Here is a 21,472-nt window from a genome sequence, read left to right on the forward strand (position 1 = left end):
AAAAAAGGATTTGTGTTACACTGTTTTAAAATAAGAAAAAAATCTTTAAAAGATTGCTATACATTTGGGATATAAGCAATCGAAAAAAAGGCGGGAAATTAGTTTTTTTCTTGTTTTTACAGAATTGTTGAAAATTTGCGTGAAATTTATAGATTTAGCCTGTCAGCATATCCTTCTTTTATTCAAAATATTGATACGTAACAAAATTTGAGTAGTTTTGATACCTCATGTTTACTTGTACAAAAAGATTATTTGACGCATCAAAAACAAAAAATGACTATATGTACACTTTAATTTGCAAATCTATATACCCGCATAGTAAATAAACCATGTCAGGATTCAATGTATAATACAATAGACAGAAATAGTGTAATACAATAACAAATATTGGTTCGCATCAATTTATACCTATCTGCGGCCCAGCTTAGCGAAAGGTCGTGCGACATAATCAGTCAAACAAACTTTATTAGATATATCTTTAAGAAATGATTGTTTTCATTGGTCAATTCAAACCTTCGACCTCACACCTGCGAAAATAGTACACACGTACTATAACGTTGAATGGACTGATCAATATTCACGTAACTGGTCAAGGTCGTTTAAAGCTTCCATCGTCGTATTTGCGTACATGATTGTGTTCTTGATAATGCAATCATAATTCTAGCTTTTATAAATGGGCATGTAAAATTCATTGGTTTTATAATTTTCTGCAATTAATTGTAAAATTTCAAACAGTTTTCACATCAAAATATGTTATTCAAATTTGTCCTCGGGATCAAGGGACGACATCAAAAGTTCAATGAAAAATTAAAAAAACTCAATCCACAATTTTTTTTCATTGACTCCCCATCCCCCCTAGTTGCTCATCCTGCCCTTTCTTTCATTCAATGGACTCGATGAATTAACGTTAACTTGTACTTGAAAATAAAACCGTACTTTTCTACAAAAACCTTTTCATATTCTTTGACAAGTTTTAGGTATTCGACATAGGCAAATGATAGGATAGTGATTTTTTTTCTGATTCCGTAAACTTGAGAGAAAAAAATCCCGAAATTGTAAGTAAATTCATAACATGTAACCAACCATGCGTTGTAATAAAAGGAGATGACAAACCATGGCACAGGGGAATTAAATGTAGTTTATAAACTCCAACGATATACTTCATGAGATTTTGCTATTCTCGGTTGAAAGAACGAACCGTTAAATTGTATATTGCAAATATGTCATGTAAATAGAAACAATCAGTTTAAAAAAAAAATCTTTAAATGTTTTGATAAAAAGATGAGTTTCTTCTTGTACATGCATTTAGTAATCCTTAATTTCTTAATATTTCGTTCACCAGTTTATATTATCATACATTTCGTTTTGTATTTCAATTTCAATACGAATACATACTACATGTACTTTAGCGAATAGTTCAACAATGTTTTGCAACTCTATTCTTACAGTATAAAATTAAAAAATAAATGTTCATCCATTTTAAATCGAAAACAGTGCATTAATATTTAAAAAAAAGATGTGGTATGATTGCACTTCTGATCCCTTCTGTCCAGTGGGCATCCGTTTTTTACGGATGCGTTCCTAAAAAGTGACAAATCTTAACTGCGGGATAATACCTTGTATACTATAAATACATACATTTTATATAAAAGAAGATGTGGTATGATTGCCAATGAGACAACTCCCCACAAGAGACCAAAATAACATAGAAATTAACAATTATAGATAACCGTACGGCTTTCAACAATGAGCAAAGCCCATACCGCAAAGTCAGTAATAAAAGATCCCGAAATGACAATGTAAAACAATTCAAACGAATTGTTCCTTATAAACTACGACATTTCTCACAAGTATTAATTTATTATTTTGTTCAGTACATGCAAAAGAAATAATCTTCGCCGATGTAACATTTCAGTTTATTACAACAACAGCTTTCACTGAATTCATTCAGTCTCACAAATGATACGATTAAAGTTATGTTGTTTCTATTTTGGGGGACAATTTCCTCCGTTTATGGTACGCTTAGCTACTGTGTGTATGTTTTATAGCATGAAAATAATTTAAAAAGAATGTCAGTGCTACCGATCATTAATTATTGTAATGGATCAGTATTATGAAATACTTATTATAAGTGACCATGACATTGTTAGGATTATAACCTATCGTCAGTATGAAAGAAATTAAAAGTGGTTCTTATATTCATCCTTATAAAAGCGGCACATGCATTTTATTTTGTCCTTATATTTCTCATTATGCATGTTATGCGGTACACGATAATTGAGTTGCTGCATGCATAAAGAACTTAGAATATTACTTAATACAAAATATCAGTATAATATTTCGACCCCACTATTTGAAGTTAACAAAGATTTATTTAATGTTTTTGACCAAAGGTTCGTAAACTAAACAAATCCTTGTTTTTACGTTCGTAGTAACATAGTACATTCCATTGTCGGTCACCTGTGTCAATTCACGTGCACACTGACTACATTGTTGTTGTGTTTGAATCTTTCGTCCAATGAAACGAGACGTTACAAGTTGTTTGTTAATGATACGCCAGAATGTTATCAATGAACTATCAAACGCTAAAGTTGACTGCATTTCAGTGTAGGATACCAGCATGTCCTCCTTTTATTCAAAATATTTATACGTAACAGAATTTGAGTAGTTTGATACCTCATGCTGATTTGTACAACAAAATTTTTTTGACCGCATCAATCAAACCTGACCAATTGTGCACTTTAATTTGTAAATCTATATACCCGCATAGTTACTCAGCTATATGTATTATGTCAGGGTTCAATGTATAATACAATGAACAGCAATATTATTGCAATACAATAACAAACATTTTTTGTTCGCAGAATTTTAGGGTGCCAGCATGTCCTCCTTTTATCCCAAATATTGATACGTAACAAAATTTCAGTAGTTTTGATACCTCATGCTGACTTGAACAACAAAATTATTTGACCACATCAACCAAAACTAACCATATGTGCACTTTAATTTGTAAATCTATATACCCGCATAGTAAATCAGCCATATTTTTAATGTCAGGATTCAATGTATAATACAATGGACAGAAATATTACAATACAATAACAAACTTTTGTTCGCATCAATTTAGGATACCAGCATGTCCTCCTTTTATTCAAAATATGTATACGTAACAAAATTTGAGTAGTTTTGATACCTCATGCTGACTTGTACAACAAAATTATTTGATCGCATCAACGAAAACTGACCAATTGTGCACTTTAATTTGTAAATCTATATACCCGCATAGTTAATCAGCCATATTTATTATGTCAGGATTCAATGTATAATACAATGAACAGCAATATTGCAATACAATAACAAACATTTTTTTTTCCGCATCAATTTAGGGTGCCAGTATGTCCTCCTTTTATTCAAAATATTTATACGTAACAGAATTTGAGTAGTTTGATACCTCATGCTGATTTGTACAACAAAATTTTTTTGACCGCATCAATCAAACCTGACCAATTGTGCACTTTAATTTGTAAATCTATATACCCGCATAGTTACTCAGCTATATGTATTATGTCAGGGTTCAATGTATAATACAATGAACAGCAATATTATTGCAATACAATAACAAACATTTTTTGTTCGCAGAATTTTAGGGTGCCAGCATGTCCTCCTTTTATCCCAAATATTGATACGTAACAAAATTTCAGTAGTTTTGATACCTCATGCTGACTTGTACAACAAAATTATTTGACCACATCAACCAAAACTAACCATATGTGCACTTTAATTTGTAAATCTATATACCCGCATAGTAAATCAGCCATATTTTTAATGTCAGGATTCAATGTATAATACAATGGACAGAAATATTACAATACAATAACAAACTTTTGTTCGCATCAATTTAGGATACCAGCATGTCCTCCTTTTATTCAAAATATGTATACGTAACAAAATTTGAGTAGTTTTGATACCTCATGCTGACTTGTACAACAAAATTATTTGATCGCATCAACGAAAACTGACCAATTGTGCACTTTAATTTGTAAATCTATATACCCGCATAGTTAATCAGCCATATTTATTATGTCAGGATTCAATGTATAATACAATGAACAGCAATATTGCAATACAATAACAAACATTTTTTTTTCCGCATCAATTTAGGGTGCCAGTATGTCCTCCTTTTATTCAAAATATTAATATGTAACAAAATTTGAGTAGTTTTGATACCTTACGCTGACTTGTACCACAAAATCATTTGACCGCATCGACCAAAACTGACCATATGTGCACTTTAATTTGTATTTCTATATACCCGCATAGTAAATCAGCCATATTATTTATGTCACGTGATCAGATGGGTGCGATAGTAGATAAGGTGCACACAGATATACAGATAATATGACGTTATTGGAAATATATTGGTAGATCTATAAGGTCGAAATATATAAGTGCCTTCAAAATCAACCTTACTATGTTGGAGTTGATCTGATTCGTAACTTCCTATTATTTCTAACTTCTACGACAACACCGTCTAGCATTGCGCAGTTGCCTTATCCACTTCTCTAACTCTAGCTTATAGAAATAAGCTTTTTTGAAGATTTTGAAGGCCGTACGGTTACCTATAGTTGTTAATGTCTGTGTCATTTTTTTTTGTCTCTTGTGGACAGTTGGCTCATTGGCAATCCTACCATATTTTCTATTTTTATATTTTGTTTTGGGACGTGTAACTTTCAGAGTTCTAGAACGAATTAAATATATACATGTATAAGAGATATATATTATATTGTGCCCGGAAAAATAGGAAACACAGTAGAAATGCAATGTGTCCGGTTTGATGGAACAATAAGACATTTTTGACTAACTCACACCGGACAAATAGCTACTGCCGTAAACCTAGGGTTCGGTGTGAGGTAGTCAAAAATGTCTTATTGTTACATTAAACCGGACGAATTGCATGTTTACGGTTTTTACTGTTTGTTCGGACACAAGAGATGTATATTATATATATATAAAACTAGTATAAGTTTTATATATTTCACATTCACCTTTGGAATCTGAATACAAGATTGCATTACAAATTAGAGATAACTTTTCATCTTTTACCCTTCCCCCCCTTTTTTATATGTTGTATTGTAAAGAAATTATCTGATTCAGTGTTGAAATCTATTTTTATCTCTGATCATGTTTCATTAAATGATGCTGTGTATCTAGCAGCATGGGGTTAATATAAATGACATATTAATTTGAAGTAATGTAGTTTTAAAACCGATAAAAATACTGATTAGCTTGGTGCCTAGTCAAAAGTTTAACAACCCGACCATAGAACAGACAACAGTAGAAGGTCACTAATGGGTCTTCAATGCAGCGAGAAACTTCTTCACCCAGAGGCGTCATTCGGCTAGCCACTAAACAAATATAAAAAAAAACAAAAGCAAACAAACACATTATTTAGTAGAGTCTCACCTCTTTGAAACATTTGATATACAACACAATATAATATTAAAAATTCATAAAAGAGCCACTCTAAAAAGAGTTATGAGAGACTGTAAAACCACAGATTAAAATACATTTATAATACATATATCAATGTATCTTAGTATAACACAACTTACTATTAAAAACAATTATACAAAAGAAAACAAACATCATTATAAACACTTATTAAAAGTATAAAATACACTTTCTCTTAAAAAGTACTTCATGGCAGATTTTGGCTGTAAAATAACAAACTGTCATCATGAAACATAAATAACAAGAATGTGTGCATAGTACACGGATGCCCCACTCCCATTATGATTTTCTATGTTCAGTGAACCATGAAATTGGGAAAAAAATATAATTTTGGCATTAAAATTAGAAAGATCATAACCTAAGGAACATGTGAACAAAGTGTCAAGTTGATTGGACTTCAACTAAATCAAAAACTACCTTGACCAAAAACTTTAGCCTGAAACTTGCACTATCATTTTCTATGTTCAGTCGACCGTGAAATTGAGGGCAAACGTCTAATTTGGCAATAAAATTAGAAAGATCATATCATAGGGAACATGTGTACTAAGTTTGAAGTTGATTGGACTTCAACTTCATCAAAAACTATCTTGACCAAAAACTTTCACCTGAACGAACGAACGAACGGACGACAGACGGAAGGACGGACGGACGGACGCACATACCAGAAAACATAATGCCCCTCTACTATCCTAGGTGGGGCATAAACACTTTTCTTCATTACTTAGATTACTAAAATATATATATCTACTAGTTCAGTGATAATGGACGTCATACTAAACTCCAATTAAACACAAGAAGCTAAAATTTAAAATCATACAAAACTAACAATCCATTTGAATTTGATAGGATTAGTTTTAAATTATGTAATTAAATCATAAGTCTTAAAATGATATTTGACAGTTTTCTTTCTGCTTTAATAGTTCTAATGATGTCATCCTAAGTTTTATATAGAGATTTCTAAAGGAACCCGACCTAATTATCCGTACATAATACTATATACCGAACCCCAGGTTTACGGCTGTGGCTATGTGTCCGTTGTGAGGTAGTCAAAAATGTCTTATTGTTCCATCAAACCGGACAAAATGCCTTTTTAAGGTTTTTCCTATTTGTCTGGCCACAAATATAATGACGAAGATATAACACCGTGCTTTGAAGAAGATACATAAAGAGGGACAGCAATAAGGGGTCCGTTAACATGTTAACAACACTTCGATTTTGGCAAAAACACAGTGGGTTGAAAACAGTTAACAGTTTAAATTCATCTGAGATAAAAGTTAACAACACCTTGAAAAAGGCCAAAACAGGTTAACATAAAAAGGTATTGTATCCCCCCTCTAAGTCCCCTTCCATAAAGGCTGCGTAGTATATATTTTCTACCATATTTTTATGAAAAAAAAGGATCATTAGAATAAAAAGAGATGTAAAGCTCGATGGCTGATTTGATTTTCAATCGGTCTTTTATAATATTATGTATATCGACTCAGCTTAAAGGTCTACATTTTGTAGTTCGTGCTCATAACGTATCAAGCTAAAGTTCTGAATAAGCATGTAAAAGTTCCCAAAACAAATTGCAAATGAATATACCACAAAGTATACATTTTATTCAGATTTTGTTTTCTATTTTAAAGAAATTGTGTGTGTTTGAGGGGGGGGGGGGAGGGGGGAAGGCGCAAAAATGACCCTCTTTTTTAAGCGATTTACCCATGAGTTTCCTCTAAGATAAAGAATCTGGCCATTGATTATTGGCTTCAGTAGACATCTACAGTGGAGAACACTTCAAACCTTTCATCAAAACTGTCGGAAGCTGTCAGGTGAACTGTCATTCTGGCACCTTTTTGACAGTTCTAGATCTAGCTAGAACAGTTTTAATCTATAACTGATTTAGACAGTTCTACCTAGAACTGATCTTAAAAGTTCTACCTAGAACTGATCCTGAAAGTTCTACCTAGAACTGATCCTGAAAGTTCTACCTAGAACTGATCCTGAAAGTTCTGTCCTAGATTAGAACCGATTTAGCTAGATTTGATTAAGTCAGTTCTATCCATAGAACAGTTTAAAGAATTCTTTGTCTTAAATATGAATTGTAAGTCTAAAGAATGATATATGTTGTATATATATTTAATTTAGACTTGTTTTAAATTTTAACTTGCACGTTGTTTTAAATTTAGACTTGTATATACATATCTCAGCTGATCTGTAAAAATTCCATTGTTATGCCTTATATATCATGTACTGTATTACGACGCTAGATTAAAATTGACGAAGAAAAGTAACACCCGGTCACTGGTCACGATATCTCAATAGCATAAGTTGGAATCCCGGCGAGGGAAGAACAAACATTTTGCGAAAGCAAATTAACAGATCTAACATTGTTGGGCTGATGTTTAGACGAATTATATATATATATGTGCCAATAACTGCAGTGACGTCAGTTAGAACTGTTCTACTATCCTGACGACAGGTTTGGTCAGTTATACTGATAGAAAATTTTTAGACAGTTCTGTTGATAGTTCTAAGGTAAGAACTGATTTAGTCATTTCTGCCGACACTTCCACGGTTAGAACTGATTTGGTCAGGTATGCTCACAGTTCTACATGTTCTACGACTAGAACTGTTTTGAACAGTTCTATCTATAACAGTTTTAGACAATTCTACCCTAAGACTAATCCTGACAATTCTACCTAAAACTGATTTGGTCAGTTCTATTTAGAACTGTTCTAGGACAGTTAGATTATTCTGACAGTTCTAAAGAGAGGTTAGAAGTGACCTGCACTGTATGATTCCAAAAAAAGATCCTGAATGTGTTGTTTTTTTTTCAAATCAGGTCGTCATATTGCACGATTTTTTTTTAAATGTTCATCGTTTTTTAACTCATAGGAAATAAGAGAAAAAGGTAGGCACATGTAACCTGCCCAAAACGTAAGATTGTGTTTACGATAGAAAACATGAATAATACATCCAATATGAGGTGCTCATTGCGGTCTGCTTTAAAATCTTTTCGATTTCTTTCAAAAACATATAAAATACAGATTTATGAAAAATATATAATTCAAATTTTGAGCATAATCAAGTTCAATATAACTACAGTCATTTTTAATATGAATTATCTTAATTTACCTGTCACAGTGTTTCTGAAAAAACTAGTGCGCGCCAATGTAATCACATGCTGCACACAAACGTAAAAAAGTTAATCACAAAATGCGCGCAAAAAAATGCGCCTGCATAACTTCCACTTACAGAAAAGCGAATTATGTTGTACAAACGGGTAACATTGTTTTCAAAAGAGTCAGTAGCAAAATACGACAAGTTGGAAAAAAGAAAAATCCCGTTTACTTCGTGAAAATATTGAAATTTGCTCTAAAACAGCTGATACTTTTTCTTATTGTGCCCTGTTATACTATTATGCGGCAAATTTTGTTATTTTGTTAAGGATTGTCCATCCATCCGTAAAACTTTTTTGAATATGAAAAAAAGAAAAAGGTTATACAATAATATCTTACTATTTACGCTTTTCCAATGTAATGGGAGATAACTTATTTTTAAAAATGAATATTTCCTCTAAAACAGATATGATTGTTGACAACAAGAGTTAACATCCCATTATAAATATTATTAAAAAAGTAATACGATGTTTAAGAAATATCTGACAAAGTGCACTGTATAAAAGTACATTTCGTATATATATGATTATTGTAAATATTATTAAATGGAAGAAAAATGTCAAAATGCAAAATATATTTAGTCTATAATAAGGGGGGTAATAAAAACTGCTTGTTTCTAAAATTATCTTCTATTTGTGTTTCTGTACTTCGATAAATACATGTTGTTTAAACTATTCATTACTGAATTATTCCTTATAAAAACAATAAAAACAAACGATGAAATTTAACCATTATTTATGAAGCTCTTGTTATTTGTTGTGTTTTGTATTTTCTGTTATTGAGAAAGATAAAAAAAATGACCAGAATGTCCATGAAAATCTGACGAAGACCTATACTTGGTTGACAGTCTCTAAAGGTTTGGGGATTTTCAAGATTTGAATATTTATTTATGCAAGTTGTTAATATTTTTGCAACACAAGTTTTTCTTTTTTTTCTTTTTGGACAATTAAAATAAGTCCGATCGTAAAGTTGCCTTTTTTCTTATTAACTCTCCATTTTATGTTGTACAACTTGTACAACATGTATATTCAGCTGACAGTATCGAAGCCTTTTTGACCCTAATCATTGAAATAAAACAAGATACGTGTACATAAACACGTTACGAAAACTGGTATTAAATTTCAAATTTACCGAACAAAAGTTAATTAGTATAAACTTGTTATATAATCCAAATTAAATTTCAGTTAAATTGTCTTATATTAGTAATTTGTGAAAAAAAATAAACGTATATTCAAACGAAAAAAATTAACGGTAATAAACTAGATTTAAACCTTTTAAATAACAAATTTAAACTGGTTTTATTTTTCAAATAAATAACAAATTTAATAACCAATAAATCGAAATTAAACTTAAGAAAATAAGAAATTTAACAAAATTATGAAACTTTAATAAAGTACTAAAATAATTCTTCATAAATCAGACCTTAAATTCAAAACTAGAAATTTAATATATGAATAAATTTTATAAACGTATCATTTCATGCAGTGTATCTGCAGTATTAATATCAAAGCAAGAGACCAAATTAAGGTTAAACCAATTAACAGGAATCATACATGTACATAAATAACATTTAATAATTAATCATCAATTTGTTAAAATAAACAACATTTGATATGACATGACACAATTTTATTCTGGAAATATATATATATTTTTTAGGGAATATATATACATATGAAAACATATATTTAATAATCCAACTAGAATTTCAACAAAAATTGGGTGCAAATATGTAAGGTGCGAATGACAGAGGGGCGCAAAGGTGTGTGGTACGTATAGATTATGGGGTTTTCTACACAATGCGACATTGATATTGTAAAATATCAACCGCGAGCCACAATGTGAACCTTTTTTCTCATTATGTCGAGTTGCCGATATTTTATGATATAGATATACAAGAAGAAAACTCGATTATCTTTTTATCGTTCTGTTACTGGTCTTTTCTCTCTTCCTAAGGCAATTTTACACTTGAGAAAAGCAAGCTTGATAACATCTCCTCTGTAATTGTGACTTCGCTGAGAACTTCTCCTTTCACATTGTGACGTGGCTGATAATGCCTTGTCTTGTTTTGAAGCCGTGATAGGAGAATTAAGGAGCGACTGAGCAGGGTAATACAGGCATAGGGAAGGACGATAAACATTTTTATTGAGTAAAATAGTCCAAATAATTATGACGTCTGCCAATGTTATATTTTTTTTGGGACACCGTCGTAGGAAGACGTCCCAGAAAAAAAAATAGCCTTGCCAGATGTCATAATTATTTTGACAAGACGTGAAACAGACTTGATCCCTTTACATCCTGCCTCCTGGGGCTAACTTCAACTTTTACAGTTACTAAAGATTATGAGAGAGTATTTGATTTTTTTATATGAAATGGACCTTTGAAAGTGAAATTAAAATATGACTAATCTAGGACCTTTTTTCTTGAAAGCAAATGTTCACCTTACTCAGTTACTGGTGTTGAAACTCATAAGTCCAAGATTGCTCTGACGTCCAACGGCTGTTTGCCACAACTTGCACAAGCTGGCTGTGGCTGTGCCAGCGAGGGTCCCTCAGTCCAAGTATTTTTGGCGAAACAGTCGTTGAACGTAAGAACAATCTCGTCACTACATCACTAGTCTGTATATTGCAGAAAATGTATTGGTGCCTCCTTTGTCAAGTGCAAAATTACTCAAACGTTTTAGAAAATTAACTGGCAGTGAAAATATAATAGTTCTTATGTAAAGTAGCCCTAGTGGATGATGAAGATGTGGAAGAAGGTCATCAAAGTGGCTGATCAATGGGAAGATGAAAATTTTGCAAGAAAGCATCATCGTATAATTGTTCGTAGAAACCTTTCATTCTAAATATATCTAAAATGCAATGAGACATTAATAATTGACGAGACTATCCATGTAACAAAAGCAATAATTATACTAATGAAACATAAATTGAATGTTGTTTTTTGCCAATAATACCTAATTATAAACTAAACTCCCTTATCAAAATGGGTATGTGCATTGATACAGTGACAACTATTATTTTTATGACAACCATATTTTAATGCTGCAATACTTGAGAAACTATATGAAAAGTTTGAAATACGACAATTAATTTCCATTCATTTGACCGGGTTGATGTGTGTGAGCTTTTTTTTTGTTGCTATTTGGTAAATGAATGTCCTTTTTGAATTTTCCTTGGTCATCAATATACACTGATGGGGACTAATGCATAAGGAATTGATGAAGTATATATGTTAGTTATCAGATGGGTCATTGTTGACAGTTAGATTTCCTTGATTCATTATTAAAACAATTTTGGAATATGGATACTGTTTTATATATTTTACTTTGCGTTTCCGTGAGGTCTTAAATGTATCGTAGCTGCACCTTTCGTAACAATACATAAAGATTCTTAACAATGTTTGTAGAATAGGAGTCGGTATATTCATTCGAAATTACAATTTACTAACCTGAACTTTGTATTACTTTGTTCTGTTTGGGTTTTTTTTTTTTTTTTTATCGTTTTGATTACTTCGAACAAAAGGTAGAAAAGAGATACATATCTTTTGAGCATCTCTCTTACAGGATGTTTTTCTCTTTGTGAACTTCTTTTTATAAGTGCGCTATATTAATCAAAATATTTCTAAACATGACAATTTATTTTTTTCTTTAGTACATTTGTCTGTTAATACATGTAATAAGGAATAACACGTGTACTCAGCATTTCAGCATTCAATACAATATACATGACTTAGCCACTTATAGTGACAACAGTTAACGTACTGTCAGTTACACTAGAAACTGATAATTGTTAAAAAGATATAACAACATGGGCATTCTTCTTAATAACGTCAGTTTCTATAGTGCATTCCTACAAATGGTGTCGTCCCAAAGAACAGCTTAAATGTTTGGTCACTGTTAATAGAGATGAGGCACTTCCTAAAGTATTCGTAGCGTTTTGTTACGTTTTTGGGAGGCGGTTATGTTAATTATCGTAGTAATTATTGCATTGTTTTGGATTAAAAAAAGTAAGATCACAAAAATACTAATCTCCGAGGAAAATACAAATCCTAATTAAATTGCAAACTTAAAAGCTAAAAAAGTCAAACCAATGTATAGCAAATTCTGTAGGTGACAATGCAAGGTTATTTTGTACTGTTTAATGTGCTATCGTTTTTTGTTTTACGCGTTTGTTTTTATTTTGTGGTAATTCAAATTATGTATGTATGTGCCTGTCCAAAGTCAGTAGCATGTAAATCAGTGATTGTCGTTTGTTTATTTGTTACATCTTGATTTTCCGTTCTCTTTTGATACATAAATAAGACCGCTAGTTTTTTCGTTTGAATTTTTTTACCTTGTCATTTCGGAACCTTTTATAGCTAACTATGCGGTATGGAATCTGCTCATTGTTGAAGACCGTACGGTTTCCAAAAGTTATTAATATATGTGTCATTCTGGTCACTTGTGGAGTGTTGTCTCATTGGCAATCATACCACATCTTCTATGTTTTATAAGTAACCACTTCGGTGTTGACGTGGACATCAATTATATGGTTATTTTTTTAATAAATTTACTGTTTGCCAAATTTTTCTAATAATTATTCTTAATACTAAGGGCTTTCTTATACCAGGCATAGATAACCTTAGCAGTATTTGGCACCAGTTTTTAGAATTTTGGGTTATCAATGCTCTTCAACTTTGTACTTGTTTGGCTTTCTTTACTATTTTGATCTGAGCGTCACTGGTGAGTTTTATGTAGACGAAACGCATGCAGTGTATCAAATTATAAGCCTGGTACCTTTGATAACTATATGCATGTCGAAATGTTAAATTTTTTATGTTTATTTGTGTATTTGTTTGTCCTGAATGTTCTTATTTTGTACTGTATGTAATGTTGTCATTTTAATGTTATATTAAACATTGCTATACAAGCGCGAGGTTTTGGCTAGCCGTTAAACTAGGTTCAACCCACAATTTCTTCTTCTAAAAAATTAATGTATCAAGTCAGGAAAATGGCAGTTGTTATCTTATCCGTGTGTTTTTTGCATTGTATTTTATTTGGTTGTACTTCAGTGTTTCTGTTGTTTCGTTGTTTTCCTCTTATTGTTAATGTGTTTACCTCAGTTTTAGTTTGTAAACAGGAATTGTTTTCTCTCTATCGATTTATCACTTTCGAACAACGCAATACGTCTGTTGGCTTTATTGATATCTTGCATCTTAATACACAATTTGGGATTTTTTTTTGTCATTTGAGCATAAGCCATTTCTACTTAAACTACCCTAATTTTACTTTTATTAAGAGTGGCTATGTATAGTACATTTCCGTGTTTAAAGACAAATGTAACAAAGAAAATTATATGTCGTATGAAAAATATGTTGATTAGTATCGTCAGTGTATTCAAATATTGTACACAACTGAGAGGAAAAACTTCCTGCTAAAATGAAGTTCACATGATCTCTCCTTTCAGCTTTTTGTTTCAGATAAATAAATACAAAAAATGTATATAATGCAAACTGAATAAAGTCATATAATTGCAATATATTCTTTTATCATAGTTTGAATAAACTATTTAGAAATATAGCATGTTCACAGATTTTTTTGTTGGGTCCATTTAAATGAATCAAATACAATTAAAAAAAATGTTTCTGAAATAAAAATGGTCTTAATGTTCAATGGTCGTTGGTAGAAAGTTGTCAGCATACCTAATGATAATATATTACGCTCAAGAAATATGGCAAGAAATATAGTTACCGAGGGACTTGGGGATCATGGCGGTATTTATTCCCCACCTTTGCAATTGTTGTCATTTAAGGTGGCTCGGCCCTTTACCAATGCGCATATTTTAACGCATGTTTCTTACGACGAGTGCCTTGGAAACGGTCGCTTTAAGGGGTCTTCTCAAAAATAGCTTTGACGACCTTGGAACGCGGGCGTGTATGAAAGCACCCTTGACGATGTAAACAAGAGACGCTAAACGTTCTTCAAAACAGGAAATACGAACGGTCAGAAATTCACAGTGCTTTCTTCATTTTTCGCATAAAAGTTTAAAAGGAGAAAAATATACATGATTTAAGCATAACATTAAAAAAAAGAATATATAAATACTGACAAAGTCACATGTATGACGTCGACGGTATTTGGTGCCGCTTCTCTCCCAAAACGCATTCTCATCTTACACGGTCGCCTCTTGGGTCCGTTCGTACCATATTTTGAATTCACTTAAATACCAGTTGAATTAAATGATGTCGTGGATATTTATTTTTGAAAATGTTTTGCCAATGACGCAATGATTAACTGTAAACAAATGATAGCGATGTAAACAACTTCATGTCATCGTACAGCTTTCAAAAACAGGTAAACTTGTGACCCGTATCAGAGACATATATGTGTATATATGTCTCTGCCCGTATAGTATGGTTTAAAACATCGGGGCGGGTTTGTTATCATGATATAATCCGTTTGGCGTTTTATAACAGTTTGTTTCTGTCATAAATATATTTAAAACTTGAAATATCTTTATTTCCAAGTATTTTTAGGAGTTTATTCCCGAGTATGCGATATATTTTTCCACTGCAAAATTTTGATAATTATAGTTATACCAAAACAAATTTGAACATGTCAATTTTCTAACAAACTTAATACTTAACATTTTCATTTAAAGATATGTTTACCTGCACGAAAATCATCTGATAATTTTTCTCGTATCACAATTCCATGATTTCCGGAACACTAGACTTAGTCCTATAATCTAAGACATCGGGACCAATGTTTTCTATTTTTATGATACTTTTCTATTACTTATTTTGTGAATTGTTATTTTGTTGATTTGCAATTTTCTGTTGTATCTATCAATATGTCAACCGAGTTCATATTAAAAAAAAAAGAAATATCAGCATTAAAACTAAAATAATTGAATCAGAGCACTGAATGTTATTAAAATAGACTAATGGATCCAGCAACGATCAATCGGGCGGATCCAGCCATTTTAAAAGGGGGTTCCCAACCCAGGACAAAAAGGGGGTGTTCCAACTATATTTCCCCATTCAAAGGCATTGATCGTCCAAAAAAGGGGGGAACCCGGAACCCTCCCCCTGGATCCATCACTGTCAAAAGTAACCGGGACTGGCCTAGTATTCCGACCTTATATATCGGTCTATGATATAATTCCTAAATACTGCATGCTTTGCGGAGAACCGCAAAATTTTTGGTTTCACCATGTTGGGATTTTGCTAGGACATACACCCGCATCGTGCCGGGCAGTCTCAAACACTACTAAAGACTTTATATATAAAAAAAATCTATACTACTACTAGGTTCAGGAAAAGTTTGGATTGTAATTTAAAAGCTACTCCCTGAAGAACGCTATATTAGCCGGTGATGTTGGCAAACTTTAACTTTAATCTTAATTTTTGAAATGCTTTTTTAAAAGGTAAGCTAATAAGGAAAGTTCTTGATTAAAACAAATGATCACAAATATAGTTGAGTGATGTCAATGCGGCAAAAAAATGTGAATGACAATTTTGTTTGTGAACACTGATTTGATCTTACCGTGGCAAAGAAATGCATAACTAATCATCGATCTATGCGTGATGATAAAAGGAGATAATGTTTTTTTTATTTATAATATTGAATTTTAAATATGAACTTTGGTGGATAGTTGTTTTATTGGCAATCATACCACATCTGCTTATTTTCATATCGTATGGTTAACATAGAAATATGACTAATCTGACAGATGACCCCTTGATTATACAGGGTGTTCAAACAGCTGGATGTATACATACGAAGCCTCGTAGGGTAAAAAGGGGGAATTTTGCCTACACATGCACCAAGCGTAATTGTCCATTCGTTTTTTTTTTATGGCAGTCCATAAATCTAGCTCCCGTCTTACTTTGCATAACTTTCATAATTGATACTTATCTGCATGTTCTCATCCGTATTATGCTTGAAATACTTGCCAGTGATCATTCAGTATGCACAACTTTAATTTTCATTATGTGCAGTCATATAAAAAAAAACGTAATTTCTGGGACTTTTATTTGTTTGACTATGTGGTATATCAGTTTATAGTAATTGTTGAAGTCCGTACGGGGACATAATTGTTATCTTCTATGTAAATTGGTCTCTGGTGAAGAGTTGCCTCATAAACAATGACACCCCATCTTCCTCTATACCCTACACAAGGAAGTGGCGCAGGGTATAACATTTTTGACCCGTCCGTCCGTCCATCAGCCAGTCTATCAGTCCTGTTTCTTGTCATCACAACTCCTCTCAAACCGCCCAACAAAATTTCAGGAAACCTTTTTAGATAATAAGGACATACTATGCAGATGTGCATATCGACAGGAAATTATGATTCAAACTTTTTCTAGGAGTTATGCCCCTTTGAACTTATTTGCTTCAATATACTACTGCAAGTTTGTCATCGCATCTCCTCTCAAACCGCACAATAGAATTTTATGAAACCTTTTTAGATAAGGACATACTATTTAGATATACATATTTTTTTTCTAGGAGTAAGACCCCTTTGAACCTATTTGCTTCAATATACTACTGCAACAGTTTGTCACTGCATCTCCTCTCAAACCGCACAACAGAATTTCATAAAACCTTTTTAGATAATAAGGACATACCATGTAGATGTGCATATCGACAGGAAATTACGAATTATTTTTCTAGGAGTTATGCCCCTTTGAACTTATTTGCTGCAGTATACAACTGCAAACAGCTTGTCATCGAAACTCCTCTGAAACCACACAACAGAATTTCATGAAACTTTGTAGATAATAAGGACATACTATGTAGATGTGCATATCGGCAGGAAATTATCGTGATTTAATTTTTTTTTCTTAGTTATTTTATTTCTCTAGTGGCAATGTGGGGACTGACTGCCAAAGTGGGGCTGGCTTCAGTTATTTGCAATATAATCCACCAATTAGCCCCCACCCTATGTTGGACTCTGTAACAATCATCCCATCAACCAAATATTTTGAAACATATTTAGAATTCAAGAAACAGACAAGTCAATGAAAATGAGGTTAAGTTCAGATAAACCCTGCAAGACAGACATATTTGTTATTCATTTCTTATTTTGTACATAAATCACCCATTAGTTTTCTCATTTTAAATGTTTTAAATTGTTCATTTGTCATTTCGAGACCTTTAAAACCAACTATGCAGAATATGTTTTACTCATTATTGAAGTCCATATGGTGACCTACAGGTATAGTTATTTCTGTGTTATTTGGTCTGTTGTGTCTCATTTACAATCATATCACATCCTCTCATTTGATATTTTAATTTGTGATAAGACATTTAATAATCATTTCATACACCAAATATACATGAAGATGACCTATTGATTACACAATATTGACTACTACATGTACCTATTAGTATTTATTATTTTTGAGTATATGTCCGACATGCTGACGACGGACAGTCAATGGTATACCATAATATGTCCTGAAAACTGGTGTTAAAAAAAAGGCTCAACTAAATCAAATTTTTGAAACGTGATTGATTTTATTCCTCTAATATCTATGAGATCAAATTTATAAAACATCTATTAATATAATTAATTTCAATGTCCTAGTATACATGTACGAATTGTTGCCATTTATACATCATGTACATGTACAATCATTAGCTGATCAGCTCTATATTTTCTTTATTTTTATTCTCCTTCACTGTTTTATTTATAAGAGTAGACTCATATATACATGTATGATCTGTATTCATCATTGGGACAGGTAGCTATATATATATAGGTGAAGTAGGTCCTTTTGATTATATTTTTTTAAAGGATTTTGACAGCACTAAAGCATATACATGTAGTTCCAATTTATAGTTGATCTTAGCTCCTTAAGTGGATTGTGGCAACATATATTGCATATATACATGTAGAATGTTGTTCTTAAGTTTCAGCACTTTACGCATAGTTTCCGGTTGCAAGACTAGAATATGATACTGGCTTCTCATGAAATTCTGTCAGTACTTTGCCAATAGTTTCCAAGTAAAGTTGAACATTCCAAGCTCACTCCTTCCATTTGCAATGTACATGTACAAATGTACTTGCAGCCTGAAATTAAATATCAGAGTAATTCTGTCAGAAAATCAACAATTATTGACATTCAAAAGCATATAGATGTAGACTAGTTCATCATGGTAATGTGTCCATGGGACACAGATGAGCAGCCGCTTGCATATAAAGGATGAAAAGGGTGACACCACCCAAATTTGTACTTGATCTGAGTGTTGTTGTAGTAAGCATTGCATATAAGTTTCAGAACATTTGGATGAAGCAAACTTGTGTTAAAGAAAGGAACAAAATTTCAGCATTTTTTTAATTTGTAAAGGGGCATAACTCTAGAAAAGTAAAAGCGACCCCACCAAAAATTCAAACTTCATGTGTGTTTGTTGGTACAATGTAGTAAGCATATATATATGCATTAATTGTGTATTAGTTTCATAACGTTGGTAGAGGCAAACTGAAATTGGAGAACAGAAACCAAATTTGGGAGGTACATGCAAGTTTGATAAGACTGACAATGCAAGGGTAACCTTAAAAGAACTAAAATGTTCTAAATTAATATGTGTTTATTTGATAATAGGTTCGTTTTCATTTATTTTTGTTTTCCCTTGAGAAAACATAAAATATTTTTTTATAATTTAATTTGGTTGAATATACATGTATATCGAATTTCTGAACAGAAAATAATGAAAATGAGACACAAAAAAAATATAACCAAAAAATAAACCTGTGATAAAACTGCTTCTATTGGTACCAGGATGCTTAAAATCAATCCAAAATATTTTTTTTTTGAAAAAATGTATACACCTATAGTTGTTTTAATGTCTGTGTCATTTTGGTCTTTTGTGGATAGTTGTCTCATTGGCAATCGTACCACATCTTCTTTTTTATATTATATACAATATATATGAACAGCTAAAAATCTCAAGTGACAAATACTTATGGCCGCATCCTGATACTTCTATTACTAGACCTTAAGACATTTTTGTATACCTAACAGAATTAGGGGGGGGGGGTTAATGGTAAACAAATTGTGATTGATAAAGATGAATCCTTCGTTTGCCTCCTACTGTAGGGTTTATCATTTACAAATTAGGCCAATTATATCATATTCTCAAGAAAATAAAGAAGTCAATCAAACCCCAGACCTTAATAGAGAGGTGGACAGGGGTAAGGAGACAGGGGAATGAGGGATCAGGGAAAAGGGGGTATCTTTGAAATATATTTTGTCTTGGGGCAAGGAGATGGAAGAATTGAAGTAAAAAGGAGGGGGGGGGGGGTTAGAGTAAAATGGGAAGGGAAATATAGTTGGGGTCAAGGAGTAGAAACTGTCCCGATGGAAGTTATGGGGTACCCCACATACATATGACCCTAGTCCGAGATTTCTCTGACGTCCAACGGTTGTTTTGCCAGACAAGCTGGGGCTAATCTCGGACTAATATGAACCTAACTAGGCTACGAAATAAGTTATTAAAAATGATGATTAAAAAAGACTAATTCATTGACACTAACCATTGCTAACGGTAGCGTAAAAATGACAGTAGATGTCATCCCTTCCTCTTCGGCCGTTTGCACACGGATATTTTGCAAAACTGGCCAGACATGTTTACAACTTGTCTGTAAAAGGTAAAATAAACACATACATAAGATACCAGCTATAACGATCTATAATATTAAACATGGAACAGAAATTGAGCCCGTGCAAGGTTTCAGCCGCAGTGATTTTCAACAGTAGCGAGTATTTTGAGACAACCCCCAAGTTTGTATTTTTCGTTATACTGATAACATTTGGCTGCCTAATATATCGAAATCTATGTTTTCTTATGTAATAACTCTACCTTCATCGTTGTATATTCGCCACAATGTCTGTTATGCATGTACATGGTCGTATTCATCAATATAGTATGCTGCTCGGCAATGGCGACCTTGAAATTCCTCTGGTCCGATAATGGCGCCAAATTAGAGGGAAGAAACTCGCGCCAGACAAAATTACCGTATTTCACCAAAATAATCAAAATTTCACTTTTTGATAACAAACAGTAATACGATAACCACATTTATATTCAGCAATCGTTTATTGATATAACTACAAACATTACTTTATTAAAGCCATCAATAAAGAATTCACAATTAAGTAATTAATGGAGTGCAATGAAATCAGACCTTATGGGGTAGAGGGGTTAAACAAAAGCTCGTAACTTTTTTAAAAGCCTGGTGACCCCCATTTTATTTTACCTTAAAATGTTCGAAAAGTTCATAGCTTTGACATATCTGTTTTTAAAAAAAATCTACCGGGGAAATTTTACGATAAATCGATTAAACCAATAATTTTTGCCTTAAACTAAAATTAGAAAATGCAAAATTTAGACATTAATCTGAAAATAAAAGGATTTTTAAGTCAAAAACAACCAAGGGAAAGGTTTACATTTCAAATTCTAATGTTTTTTCACATAAAAATCATACTGACTTGGTTTTAAAAGTCTTTGAATTTGATGTAACGGTTATTGTTGGAAGGGTGGGCATGTTTGGAAATAGGGTCAAAATCGCACATTTCGCTTCAATTTGAGGAGAAAACGAGCCTGGTGACCCCCTTTTTTCTTTGCATTTTTGGATTCAGCATAAAAAAATCTACAGAATATGTGAAAATAAAAAAATTCTACCGGGGGTCACTATTGGGGTGAGCCACCTTAATCAGTTTTGTTCTATGACATAACTGTCCATCACTGTCAGTTGTGATATTCTAAATAAATCACCTTTTCACAAATCTTGAGTTGGATGTTCTGCAAA

General features: G+C 32.3%; 1 long non-coding RNA gene across 1 annotated transcript; it reads right to left on the reverse strand.

Moving 5' to 3' along the window:
• Window positions 1-18,148: 18,148 nt before the first annotated feature.
• LOC143083915 (uncharacterized) lies at window positions 18,149-20,759 on the reverse strand. The gene is made up of 2 exons (XR_012980939.1): window positions 20,524-20,759; window positions 18,149-18,733 (listed from the first exon to the last, which is right to left on the reverse strand). It is a non-coding gene; the product is annotated as an uncharacterized LOC143083915 (long non-coding RNA).
• Window positions 20,760-21,472: the final 713 nt, after the last annotated feature.

Source organism: Mytilus galloprovincialis, chromosome 7, assembly GCF_965363235.1.
Source record: "Mytilus galloprovincialis chromosome 7, xbMytGall1.hap1.1, whole genome shotgun sequence".
Taxonomy (NCBI): Eukaryota; Metazoa; Mollusca; class Bivalvia; order Mytilida; family Mytilidae; genus Mytilus; species Mytilus galloprovincialis.